Below are 13,676 nucleotides of genomic sequence, written 5' to 3' on the forward strand. Positions count from 1 at the left end.
GAAAATGGATGGTGGGCAGGGGGTGGGGGTAGAGAGAGACTAGGGGGTACAGAGAGAGAGAGAATGAGTGGGGTTGATGGAGAGATTGAGCGGGGGAGAGAGAGTGGGCGTGGTGGAGAAGTGGGAGATGGCACAGGGCAGGGTGATACTAGGCACACAGACACACAAGATGGCCACTGAGCCATCAGTTGGCCAACTTGACACACAACATGGCCACTGGATCACAATATGGAGAGAAACAGCAGAGCAGATACAGACACTGCCTGGGGCCACCAGAATGTTAGCACAATGGACTCACAACCCAGGTGATTAGTTTAAGGCGGGTGGGGGTGAGAATATTCATGAGTAATGAACACTGCCCACCGAAGTGTCTGGGTCCAGCCAACACCTCTTATAGAAGTGCCAACAGCATGATACAGACTCAATACCAAATGCTAACAGCCAGGGCTGCAGGAATCCTCCTTCTCAGGGAGAGCAATTAGCGCCCTTTACAACAACAATGGATTTCCATGCAGACATTGAAATGGACAATGTCTGCACTGAAACTGACAACGACTGTGCGGAAATTAACAAAGGTTGTGCTGGAACTGACAATGATTGTATCAACTATCAACGATTCTACAAGGATTACCATAAACAAATCATGTTACAAAGACAATATTCTCATCCCTGACCGATTGTATCATAAAATGTATAAAAGTTTCTTGACGTGTGCTCCAGGTCGAGAGAAGTCTCGCAGCTGACACTGTGCTGTTGGTGTCTTTCTCTCCCTGGAGCCCCGGTATTTCCTTGTGCAATAAACTCTGTCATTGAACCCCAATTCTGACTCCGAGCCTGTTGTTTTTCCCCACAACAGGGGAGAGAGAATGATGCGGGGGGTGGCAAATAGTGGGATGAGCGAGAGAGATTGGATGGTGGGGGCTGGAAGAATGGACATGGGACAGCGGGTGGGGTGAGAGAGAATAGATGGGGGCAGAGGGTGGGGTGGAGAGAGAATAGATGGGGGCAGGGGGTGGGGTGGAGAGAGAGAATAGATGGGGGCAGGGGGTGGGGTGGAGAGAGGAGAGATGGGGGCAGGGGGTGGGGTGAGAGAGGAGAGATGGGGGGGCAGGGGGTGGGGTGGAGAGAGGAGAGATGGGGGCAGGGGGTGGGGTGGAGAGAGAATAGATGGGGGCAGAGGGTGGGGTGGAGAGAGAATAGATGGGGCAGGGGGTGGGGTGGAGAGAGAATAGATGGGGGCAGGGGGTGGGGTGGAGAGAGAATAGATGGGGGCAGAGGGTGGGGTGGACAGAGAATAGATGGGGGGGCAGGGGGTGGGGTGGAGAGAGAATAGATGGGGGCAGGGGGTGGGGTGGAGAGAGAATAGATGGGGGCAGATGGTGGGGTGGAGAGAGAATAGATGGGGGGGCAGAGGGTGGGGTGGAGAGAGAATAGATGGGGGCAGGGGGTGGGGTGGAGAGAGAATAGATGGGGGCAGGGGGTGGGGTGGAGAGAGAATAGATTGGGGCATAGGGTGGGGTGGAGAGAGAATAGATGGGGGCAGGGGGTGGGGTGGAGAGAGAATAGATGGGGGCAGGGGGTGGGGTGGAGAGAGAATAGATGGGGGGGCAGGGGGTGGGGTGAGAGAGAGGAGAGATGGGGGCAGGGGGTGGGGTGGAGAGAGGAGAGTTGGGGGCAGAGGGTGGGGTGAGAGAGAATAGATGGGGGCAGGGGGTGGGGTGAGAGAGAGGAGAGATGGGGGCAGGGGGTGGGGTGGAGAGAGGAGAGTTGGGGGCAGGGGATGGGGTGGAGAGAGAATAGATGGGGGCAGGGGGTGGGGTGGAGAGAGAATAGATGGGGGCAGAGGTTTGATAGAAGGACTAGTCAGGAGGCAGAGGGTGGGGAAAGAAACGACAGGGGTGCAGAGGGTTGCGTGAGAGAGAACGGACAGAGTGTTCGGATTATAGAGGGAGAATGGAAAAGAAGCTGGTAGTGAAAAGAGAATGGACAGAGAGAGAGAATGTCGGGGGGAATGGACAGTGGGTGGAATGGACAGGGGGAGCTGTGGGTGTCAGGGGGAATGGACAAGGGGGAGCTACGTGGTTAGCATTGCTGCCCCACAGCATCAGGGTGCCAGTTTTGATTCCAGACTCGGGCGATTGCCTGTGTGGAGTTTGCACATTCTCCCTGTATCTGCATGGGTTTCCTCTGGGTGCTGCAGTTTCCACCCACAGTCCAAAGATGTGCAGGTCAGGTGAATTAGCCATGCTAAATTGCCCATGGTGTTAGGTGCATTAGCCAGGGGTAAATGGGTCTGGGTGGGTGACTTTTCAGAGGGTCGGTGTGGACTGGGTAGGCCGAAAAGCCTGTTTCCACACTATAGGGAATTGAATCAAAAAGAGGGGTGTCTCATATGTATTCCTTCAATTAGTTTTGAAATATTGTTTGTGTGTGATAATTGTTAAGGTATTCCTGGCATATAGAGAGATGGCTTTGATTGTTGGAGGTCAGTCATCTCAGTTCCAGGATGTCTCTGCAGGAGTCCCTCAGGATAGTGTCTGAGGCTTAACCATCTTCATCATAAGGTCAGAGGTGGTGATATTCACCAATAATTGCACAATGTTGAGCACGATTCACAACTCCTCACAAACTGATGCAGTTCAGTTTGAAATGCAACAAGATCTTAACAATATCCAATGGGCTCAGGAGTGGCAAGTAACATGTATGCTATGCCAATGACAAACAATGACTCATCCCCAAAAGAGATAATCTGACCACTGCCCCGTGATATTCAACAGTGTTACTGTCACTAAACACCCCACTATCAACATCCTTGGGGTTTACCATTGACCAGAAACTCAACTAGACTAATCACAGACACAATGGCAACAAGAGCAGGCAACAGGTCAGGAATACTATGGCGAGTAACTCGCCTCCTGACTCCCCAAACTCTGTCCATCTTCTACAAATCACAAGTCAGCAGTGTAATGGAATACTCTCCCACCAGCTTGGATGGATGCAGCTTCAACAGCATCCAAAAAGCTTGATACCATCCAGGACAAAGTCGCCTGCTTGATTGGCACCATCTCCACATACATCCATTCCCTCTGTCCCATTGTTCAGAAGCAGTAGTGTGTACGATCTACAAGATGCAACACAGAAATTCACCAAAGATATTTAGAAAATACCTTCCAAACCAACAACCACTTCCATCTAGAAGCACCAAGGCAACAGATGCTTGGGAACACAACCTGTTGACTTGGAAACACATTGCTGTTCCTTCAATGTTGCTGGGTCTAAATCCTGGAATTCTCTCCCTCAGGACATTGTGGGTCACCGTACAGCGTGTGGACCACAGAAGGTTACCATCACCTTCTCAAGGGGAACTAAATGCTGGCTAGCCAGCGAAGCCCATGTAACACGAATAACTTTTAATAAATGATTGAAACGGAGGGTTGGAACCTGCAAACTAAACACAAATCAACGTTCAGGTGGAACAGACGTCGGGCTTTGATTCGGTCCTTATTTGAGGACAGATAAAGAGCGATATACTGACACTGAACTGGAAATAGAGAGTTAAACACCTGTAGTGTTTCACTCAGTGTATCAATTGACAATCGATTCAAGATTAGCTCTTGACGTGTACGTCCTCAATACATGAAAAACGACGGTTAAGAAGGCATATGGGACTCTTGATTTCATCTCTTTAATGGCTGACGTAGTACCCACAATCCTATGCGGTCCAGACACCGCTCTATCGGCCGTGAGCAGTGTTCATGGTGCGCATGTGTGAGATCGACATAGGGCCCCTCCCCTCGTCGTTCTGATGGACGGGGAGACCAATCTTTGGGAAACCCTCTCGGACCGGAAGGGGCCTGGTCCTCCTGCCAATCAGAACCTCCGCCACTGTCTGAATGCGGAAGGTCGACCATGAGCTTCTGAAGTTGCTGTTGCTCCTCTCTCTCTGAATGAAGATTGAGCTTCAGTCCAGACTGTAACTTCCTTCCTCTGTTTAACATCTGGGAGGACCGCACTCTCTTTTCTCGCCCTCTTTCCCATTTCTTTTCTCATCCTTGGGTTCAGCTGTTGGTTTGTAGGAGCTGAGGGGAAAAAGAAAGTCAATCGAGGTGAAGGGACAGACTCTGGAAAAGGTTGGTCTAGATCTGTGTCTATTAATGTTTGACAGGCTTTGTTTCCTGAGCTTGATACATTTACTTGTCTGGCAAAAAGGGATGGCGTCTTGATCCATGTTGGGGATGGAAGTGGATTATGTTGTGGGTGACTTGCTCTTAGTAGTCCAATAAGTATTAGGTAAGTAATCATGACACACAAACCTTGGGTTATTGACTGTTTATTCGGAGCTCACGGGGAGAGCCAAGTCGACCTCATGGTCACAAGTCACTCCGACGAGAAACAGAGTTGTGTGATTCTATAAGTTACAATCATTTAACAATTAGCAAACTGTTAATTGCAGGAAATTGAGCAAACTGAGGCACTTTGCCCAGTCACGTAGTGTCTGGACAGTGTTGGTTAGTAGCTGATGTGTGCAATAGGTCCTTGCAAAGAGAAAGATAATCCCATGCACGGAAAGAATTTGTTTATCAGGTAACAGTACAGCTGCAAGACCGAGTGTCTCTGTTGAGTCTGGGAATTAAGGGTAGTTGGGACAATGCAGGGAGGAGGAGCTCAGACAGTGGATAGATCAGCCCTGATCGTAATGAATGGTGGAGCAGGCTGGATGGGCCAAATGGCCTACTCCTGCTTCTATTACTATGAAACTATAACCCTGCATTTCCCATGGCTAACCCACCTAACCTGCACATCCCTGGGCACTGTGGCCAATTTAGCATGGCCAATCCAAATCAAGGCCGGTGAGCAGTGTAGTGATGTGGAAAATGAACATCAGAGAATGATAGAAAGGGACAAGGAGAGTAACGATACCAGGAATCAAAACTGGATTCTAAAGATCACAAAAATTGAAACGATACATGGTGTGTCTGAATGTGTGCCGCATTGTAACAAAAGTGAATGAATTAACTGCACACACTGAAGTGAATAATTATGGTCTGAGACTCCTTACAGAGACATGGCTTCAGGATGGCAAGGATTGGATCCTGAATATTGAGGTGTAGTCAGATAGGAAGCGAGGTAAAGGCAGAGGATTGGCACTGCTAATCAAAGCACTGATCACAGGGTAGTCTGGTGTCAGCTTGGGTTTCAGGCCCTGATTTCTCTGTCCTCTGATCTCCCTGTTCCCACTGACTAAGATGTTGGTCTGTCCTCACCTTTGCTGGACTTCTGCTGAAGCTTTCACGCCTCTTTTACAGCTTCCAGAACAAGAAAACATTCAGTCAATCGAAAGCCAACCCACAATCGACCAGAAATAGGGCTCTTCCAGGATTCTGAGAGTGCCCTAATTGAAGAATTCTCTCTCCCTTCGATGTAACTATTAGTACTGTTGGAGCAAAGTAACTCGTGTGTCAAATCGTTTAAAGTAAAGTAGTCAGGAGAAGAGACCTTGAGCAATTAACTAGCTTTATTCGTTGCCATTGGGGAATACCTCTTAGTTCAAAATAAAGTCTGACGTAATCCAATAAAATACAGAATGTTACAAGTTTTATGTAAAACACAAGCCCCACTCTCCATTGATTATGCAACTGAGGGGCAGTCGTAAGGTTCACATACATTGTCCAGACCTACATTTCTTAATGTCTACAAAACTGAATGTTATCTTATACTGCAGGTTCAGCTAGGCTCTAATTACTGATAAGGGACAGAGAGAACGAATCTGTCATTCTATGAAGCAGCACATTATGATGGCCTGAGGAGGAGAGACAGCCTGCAGCTGCAAGGTCAGGCTTTCAAAACAGAATTCCTTACTCTTCAATACTCTTTGCTACCTTTCCCACCCTCCTCCCTGACCTATCCCCACCCCCATTCACCTATTGTACTCTATGCTACTTTCTCCCCACCCCCACCCTCCTCTCATTTATCTCACCACCCTGCAGGCTCTATTCCTGATGAAGGGCTTTTGCCCGAAACGTCCATTTTCCTGCTCCTCGGATGCTGCCTGAACTGCTGTGCTTTTCCAGCACCACTCTAATCAAAAGTGGAGTGGCCATGTTGAATTACCCATAGAGCCCAGGGATGTGCAGGTTAGGGTGGATTGGCCATGTTGAATTACCCATAGTGCCCAGGGATGTGTAGGTTAGGGTGCCCCTCCGCCCCCCCGCCCCTGCCCCCATTCACATAGCTTTCATTCTTGTTAACTCCACTGTTGGCTGAAACAATTATACCCTGGTGTTAGTTCATTTACTTTGCAGAAGCAATTATGGTTGCAGAAGTAACAGTGCTTTACCTATATCCCACAGGGGTGACCCTACAACCTTGTATAAATAATGTGGGGCATGGCGAGGGTAAACAGACAAGATCTTTGATCTGGGGTTGCTCATAGGTTTAGGGTGAGATTTAAAAGAAACCTAAGGAGCAACTCCTATATACAGAGGGTGGTGTGTGTAAAGAATGAGCTGCCAGAGGAAGTGGTGGCTACAATTATAACCTTTAAAAGGTATCTGGATGGGTATATGTTGGGAAACATTTAGAGGGACATGGGCCAAGTGCTGGCAAATGGGACTAGATTGATTTAGGATATCTGGTCAGCAAGGACTGAAGGGACTGTTTCTGTGCTGTACATCTGTGATTCTGGCTTGCCACTAATGTTTGTCACGTCTGTATGTTCAGGTTCTCCCTGGTGTTGGTGTTAACGCCTTGGTGTCTTATTTTGCTCCCCACATCCTGGGGACATTAACCATTTCCTATCTGGTTGTTCTGATCTGGACTGCTGTCCGGATCTTTGGATTTCTGGGATTGGTCAATAAACACACCTGGAAGTGACTTTGTCAATCATACAAGCAATAGTTTATTCTTTGATACGGCCGGGTCGGTAGACTCTGATCAGCCCAGAAGGATTAGATTAGATTCCCAACAGTGTGGAAACAGGCCCTTCAGCCCAACCAGTCCACACCGACTCTCTGAAGAGTAGCCCGCCCAGACCCATCTCCCTCTAACTAATTCACCTAACATTACGGGCAGTTTATCATGGCCAATTCACCAAACCTGCACATCTTTGGATTGTGGGAGGAAACCCACGCAGACACGGGGAGATTGTGCAAACTCCACACAGCCAGCCCCCCGAGGCTGGAATCGAACCTGGGACCCTGGTGTTGTGAGGCAGCAGTGCTAACCACTGAGCCACCGATGAGTACTCCTAGAGTGCCAAAAGAATCCGCCAACTTTTACAGAGTTTGGATAGAACTTATGTACATTGTTCAGAGTCAGACATTGAGCATGATCACATAGTAACAACCAATCAGATCCTGCAAGGTCCTCGTGCATTTTTGACTTAGCCTAGGGCGGCATGGTAGCTCAGTGGTTAGCTACTGCTGCCTCACAGCACCAGGGTCCCAGGTTCGATTCCAGCCTTGGGTGACCGTCTGTGTGGAGTTTGCACATTCTCCCCGTGTCTGCGTGGGTTTCCTCCGGGTGCTCCGGCTTTCTCCCAGTGTCCAAAGATGTACAGGTCAGGTGGATTGGCCATGCTAAATTGCCTATAGTGTTAGGTGCATTAGTCAGAGGGAAAATGGTTCTGGGTGGGTTACTCTTCAGAGGGTCAGTGTGGACTGGTTGGGCCGAAGGGCCTGTTTCAAACTGTAGGGAATCTAATCTAATCTATCATAATTTCTTGTAGACAACCTGTTCTTGGAATCGTATTTGTCCTGGCTAGTGGTTAGGATTAAACGTTACTTCTGCGATTGATGGTTAGGTTCAGATTTGTTACTTCTGCATTTGCAATTTTTTTCACTGGACTTACATCTGTCTGAGGTTTCTTGTTTGTTCTGAGTCGTATCTGCCTGACTCACTCCCACCGAGTTAGCCAAGCAGAAGCCATTTTGTCCTACCTCCCATGTTAAAGTGGAGATTTGAGGTGGCCCAGGGAATCCTTTGAGAACTCAGACCTGTAAAGCCTCACTCTTCGTTTGTCCTGGAATTCATACTCTTTGGAAGCCTGGAATAAAAATCTCTCATCATAAAGCCCCAAAATGCAATTCAATTCAATCCATAGCAGATCTCTCTCGATCTCTCTCTAGATATCTCTCTCTCTCTCTCTCTCTCTCTCTCTCTCTCTCTCTCTCTCTCTCTCTCTCTCTCTCGATCTCTCTCTCTCTCTCTCTCGATCTCTCTCTCTCTCTCTCTCGATCTCTCTCTCTCTCTCTCTCGATCTCTCTCTCTCTCTCTCGATCTCTCTCTCTCTCTCGATCTCTCTCTCTCGATCTCTCTCGATCTCTCTCGATCTCTCTCTCTCGATCTCTCTCTCTCGATCTCTCTCTCTCTCTCGATCTCTCTCTCTCTCTCGATCTCTCTCTCTCTCTCTCGATCTCTCTCTCTCTCGATCTCTCTCTCTCTCTTGTCCTTTTGAACGCTCAAGACAGCAAAGATGTATTTTGTGAATGCCCCGCTTGCAAGGGGTAGTAAGAATCCATTATAATGGACAAGATCCAACCATTAATTACAAAGCTATGGATAGTACCGAGTCTTGTTTCAGGGTCAGATTCAAAGACTATCATTAATTTCACAAGGGAACGGCTGTGAATGTTATCACTTGGTGTCCTGTTCACACAGATTCACCAATGCTAAGGTAAACATTCTTAATTGCCTTACAGCATCCTGTTATCACTGGGTGAGCCCACAACAACCCATGCCTCTGCAATGTCTCCAACAGCCTCCATATGGAACCTTATCAAAGGCTTTACTGAGGTCCATGTACACCACGTCAACTGCCCTACCCTCATCTCCATGCTTGGTCACCTTCTCAATAAACCCAATGAGGTTTGTGAGACATGATCTGCCCTTGATGAAACCATGTTGACTCTCTGAAATCAAATTGTTGCTTGCTCGATGATTATAAATCCTATCTCTAACATTCCTTTCCAAAAGCTTTCCTTCAACAGAAGTAAGGCTCACTGGTCTATAATTACCTGGGTCATCTCTGCTGCCCTTCTTGAACACGGGCACATTTGCAATCCTCCACTCTGGTACTAAACCTGTAGACAATAACGACTCAAATATCACAGCCAAAGGCTCTTCTATCTCCTCACTCGCTTCCCAAAGAATCCTCTGATAAATCCCATCCGGCCCAGGGTATTTGTCTACTTTCACCTCTTCTAGAATTGATAACATCTGTGTGCAACTAACCTCGATCCTTTCGAGTCTAATATCTCGTACCTCATTCTTCTCCTCTACAATATTCTCTTTTTCCTGAGTGAAGACCGATGAGAGATATTCATTAACACCTCTCCAATCTCCACAGGGCCCACACTCAACTTCCCACTTCTGTCTTTGACTGGCCCTATTCCTACCCTAATCATCCTCTATTCCTCACATACCTATAGAAAGCTTTAGGCTTCTCCTGTATTCTATTTGTTAAAGACTGCTCATGTCCTCTCTTTGCTCTTAACTCTCTCTTTAGATCCTTCCTCGCTGATCTATAATTCTCCATCGCCTCATCTGAACCATCTTGCCTCATCAACACATAAGCCGTCTCCTTCTTTGTAACAAGAGACGCAATTTCTATTGTAAACCACGCTTCCCTTACCCTATCACTTCCTCCCTGCCTGACAGGGACATACCTATCAAGGACACACAATATCTGTTCCTTAAACCAGCTCCACATTTCAATTGTCCCCATCCCCTGCATTTTGCTACCCTATTCTATGCATCCTAAGTCTTGCCTAATTGCATTATAATTGCCCTTGCCCCATCGATAACTCTTGACCTGTGGCATGTTCCTATCCCTTTACATCGCTAAATGAAACCTAATTGAATTATGGTCACTCTCTCCAAAGTGTTCACCTTCCACTAAATCAAACATCTGGCCTGGTTCATTACCAAGCACCAGATCCAGTGTGACCTCCCCTCTTGTTGGCCTTTCGACATACTGTGTCAGAAAACCCTCCTGCACACACTGGACAAAAACTGATCCATACGATGTACTAGAGTGAAAGCATTTCCTGTCAATGTTGGGGAAGGTAAAGTCCCCCCTAATGACCATCCTGTTCCTTTCACTCCTACCCAGAATAATTTTTGCTAATCCTCTCTTCCACCTCCCTGGAACTCTGCGGAGACCTATACAAAAACTCCAAGCAGTGTAACGTCTCCTCTCCTGTTTCTAACCTCAGCCCACATTACCTCAGTAGACGAGTCCTCATCAAAAGTTCTGTCAGCCACCGTTATACTAACCTTGACTAACAAGGCCACACCTCTCCCTCTTTTACCGCCTTGGCTGTTCTTAATGAAAGATGAAATCCCTGGAACCTGCAACATCCATTCCTCACCCTGCTCTATCCATGTCTCCAAAATGGCCACAACATCCAAGTCCCAGGTACCTATCCGTGCTGCAAGCTCACCTACCTTATTGTGGATACTCTGGCATTGATGTAGACACATTTCAAACCACTTCGCTGTCTGCCAGCACATTCCTGTGACCCTGAAATCCTGTCCCTGTCCTTCCTGCTCTCATCCTCCTGTGCATTGCAGCTACACCCCCGGTTCCCATCCCCCTGCTGAGTTAGTTTAAACCCACCCGAATAGCACCAGCAAATTTCCCACCCTGGTTCAAGTGAAGACTGTCCTGTTTGTACAAGTCCCACTTTCCCCAATTATCCAAAAACCTGAAACCCTCCCTCCTGCACCATCCTTACAGCCACGTGTTCAGATAATATCTCTCCCTGTTCCTTGCTTTGCTATCACGTGGCATGGGTAACAAACCAGAGATAACCACTCTGTTTGTTCTAGCCCTCAGCTTCCACCCTAGCTCCCTGAAATCCTGCCTTACATCCCTATCCCTCTTTCTACCTATGTCGTTGGTACCTACGTGGACCATGGTTTGGGGCAGGACACCCTCTCCCTTCAGGACCCCAAAGACACGATCCAAGACATCACGCACCCTGGCACCTGAGAGGCAACACACCAACCGCGAGTCTTGTTCGTTCCCAACAAACCTTCTATCTGACCCTCTAAGTATCGACTCCCCAATGTCTAATACTCTCCTGCTTTCCCTCCTTTCCTTCTGGTGCAAGAGACCTGGGCCCCAGTGCATACCCCTAGTAGGACGTTTTCCCCCCTCAACAGTACCCTCTGACTTATACAGCAGGAAGAAAATAAAAATAAGTCGTCCCTCCTCTCCCAGGAACCTCTGCTCTCCAACTTCAAATGTAAAACCTCAACTCAGTGACTCCCCACTCCTGGGTTGCTGCTGCCGCTGAAAAATAGAAAATGTCACCTGTTTTTTTTTGTGGTTAGCACTGCTTCCTCACAGCGCCAGAGCCCCGGGTTCAATTCCCCACCCACGTCTGCGCGGATATCCTCCCACAGTCCCAAGATGTGTGGGTTAGGGTGAATTGGCCACGCTAAATTGCACCATTGTATTAAGTGACGGGGAATGGGGCTGGGTGTTTTGCTCTTCGGTGGGTCGGTGTGGACTTGTTGGGCCGAAGAGCCTGTTTCCACACTGTAGGGAATCTGATCTAAAGTTCTGGAATTTATATATTGATGAACTGAAACCTGCAACCCCTTTTAAAAGATGAAGGATTCAGCAGCGGTCCAGGTTTGTGCCAAACATTGCATCGGTTGCAAGACACTGTGATGTTTTGCTATTAATTCTGTGTCTTATGATCCTGCAGCACAGCCACCCGCAGAAGGAGCAGCGCTGCAGAAGCTAGTGCTTCCAAATACACCTGGGTGGGCGGGGTTTACCAGGAGGGGCGGGGTTTAGTCTGGGGGACGGGTTTTAGCGGGAGGGCGGTGTTCATGGGCGGGGCGTTTCTCGTGAGGTTCGCGCGCTGGTAGGCGGGGCGAGGCTCAGCGGACGATGCGGCGCGTCCAGCGTGGACGCGCGCGGCCTTGTGGGCGGTTGCGCGTGAGGGAGGGGGGCGTCGTTTTGACTCGCGCGGGGATCGCGGCGAAGGGGTGGGGTTTAGTGCAGGAGGGGAAAGAGGTTTGGTTCCCAGAGGCGGGGCTTTGTCCCGAAGCGGCGGGGCTTATGACCTGCTTCAGGAAGGGGCGGGGTTGACGTGTGACGTTGGCGGAGGAGGGGGCGGGACCAGGACCTGGATCAGTGGGCGTGGCCATCCCGAAGCCGGAAGTGTGCCCGCGGCCTGTTTTCTCCGCTGGAGCCTCGCCTGCAGCAAGTAAGGTAAAGCTTTATCAATATTTCCTTTTACAGAGTTTGTATTTAATAACCAGTAATGGATACTCAATATCATCATAAAGTCCCAAAATGCAATTCATTTCAATCCATTGCAGATAAGCACTAAGAGTTAATTTTCTACAGGATTCAACAGTCTCAGCACTAAAATGGTCTCACAAGGGAACGGCTGTGAATGTTATCACTTGGTGTCCTGTTCACACAGATTCACCGATGCTGAGGCAAACGTTCTTCATTGCCTTACAGCATCCTGTTATCACTTGGTGAGCCCAGGTGTCCCTATCTTTAAGTTCTCTCCTCATTCTGAGCCTTCCTGCCTGTTTATTTTCTAGTGCAGTAAATGTATTCAATAATTCAGCATTACATTTTAGTCTGAATGTTTAAAGACAAGTTTTAAGGCTATAGACTTCATCACCCAGATGCCCACATTCTCATTCCTCCCTTTGATTGCACCACGATCACTGAAAGAGAAGGCTAGTCCAAACGAATGCCCTTCAAGGTGGTCCAGCCATCAACATCCTGTAGAGCAGCACCACCATCTTCACAGCTCATCTGGTCATATTTATCATCACCATCGACACGTGTGGGTGAGCCATCAGATCGCGAAAGGAACATCTTCTGGGGCAAATCTATATCGCTAAGGGACCTCATAAGCCTAGCAATTAAATAGCTAACAATACCAATACCAACAAACAGACATAGCTAAACCGATAAGCCAATTGTACCATCGGCCCAATCTGCAGTTTCCCCAACTGGTCCCTTCAGTCATTCTGTCATGGAATACCTGGATCACTTCTTGTATCTTAGTTAATATTGCCAGTGAGATTGGGAATGCCCATAGTGCGTTTATCTTGGACAATGGTGCTGACCTCACCCTCCCAGGCGAGTATATAGTCTAAGGCACACCGATTCTGCACAGAGTAAAGACACAGGTCTGATAATCCCAGTCTACTCTGATTCAGAGCCTCTTTACTCTTATTTCCTCAAATGGTCAGGCCACAAAAGAGGGAATTGAGGTTCTGTTGACTTGTCACCCCTGCCGATCCTTCCAACCTCAGGGTACTCTGGATTCCCCAGCCTATCGGGTGTCCTGTATTGTCACCCAGTTCCGTGGGATCCTTTCAGTTGGAGCAAGGTTGGCTGAGGTTCCATCGACTTGTCCACTGGCCTGGACAAGGTACTGTTGTGGGAACAAGGACTCCGATAGTGACCTTATGAGGGACATCTTTGCCATCCAGGACAAGGAAATTGGTAGCTTTACCTTAGCTGAAGAAATAATAGTCTGGTTTGGTGTATATTAGGGAGAGTTTGTCAAAATAGGTTACCGAAATGTTACAGCAGGGGGTCTGGTCAGGTCTACAGGAGTATAGGGTCAACGTTTTGGAAGAGGAGTCGCTTTAGCACTGTACAAAATGGGCCAAGTGACTCGAGCACT

At 48.3% G+C, this 13,676-nt stretch overlaps 1 protein-coding gene across 1 annotated transcript in view; it reads left to right on the top strand.

Moving 5' to 3' along the window:
* Positions 1–13,676, top strand: part of LOC140460881 (uncharacterized) — a 44,582-nt gene that overhangs the window by 27,521 nt on the left and 3,385 nt on the right. The window lies entirely within an intron of this gene.

The sequence above is a fragment of the Chiloscyllium punctatum genome, chromosome 36 (assembly GCF_047496795.1).
Source record: "Chiloscyllium punctatum isolate Juve2018m chromosome 36, sChiPun1.3, whole genome shotgun sequence".
Classification (NCBI taxonomy): domain Eukaryota; kingdom Metazoa; phylum Chordata; class Chondrichthyes; order Orectolobiformes; family Hemiscylliidae; genus Chiloscyllium; species Chiloscyllium punctatum.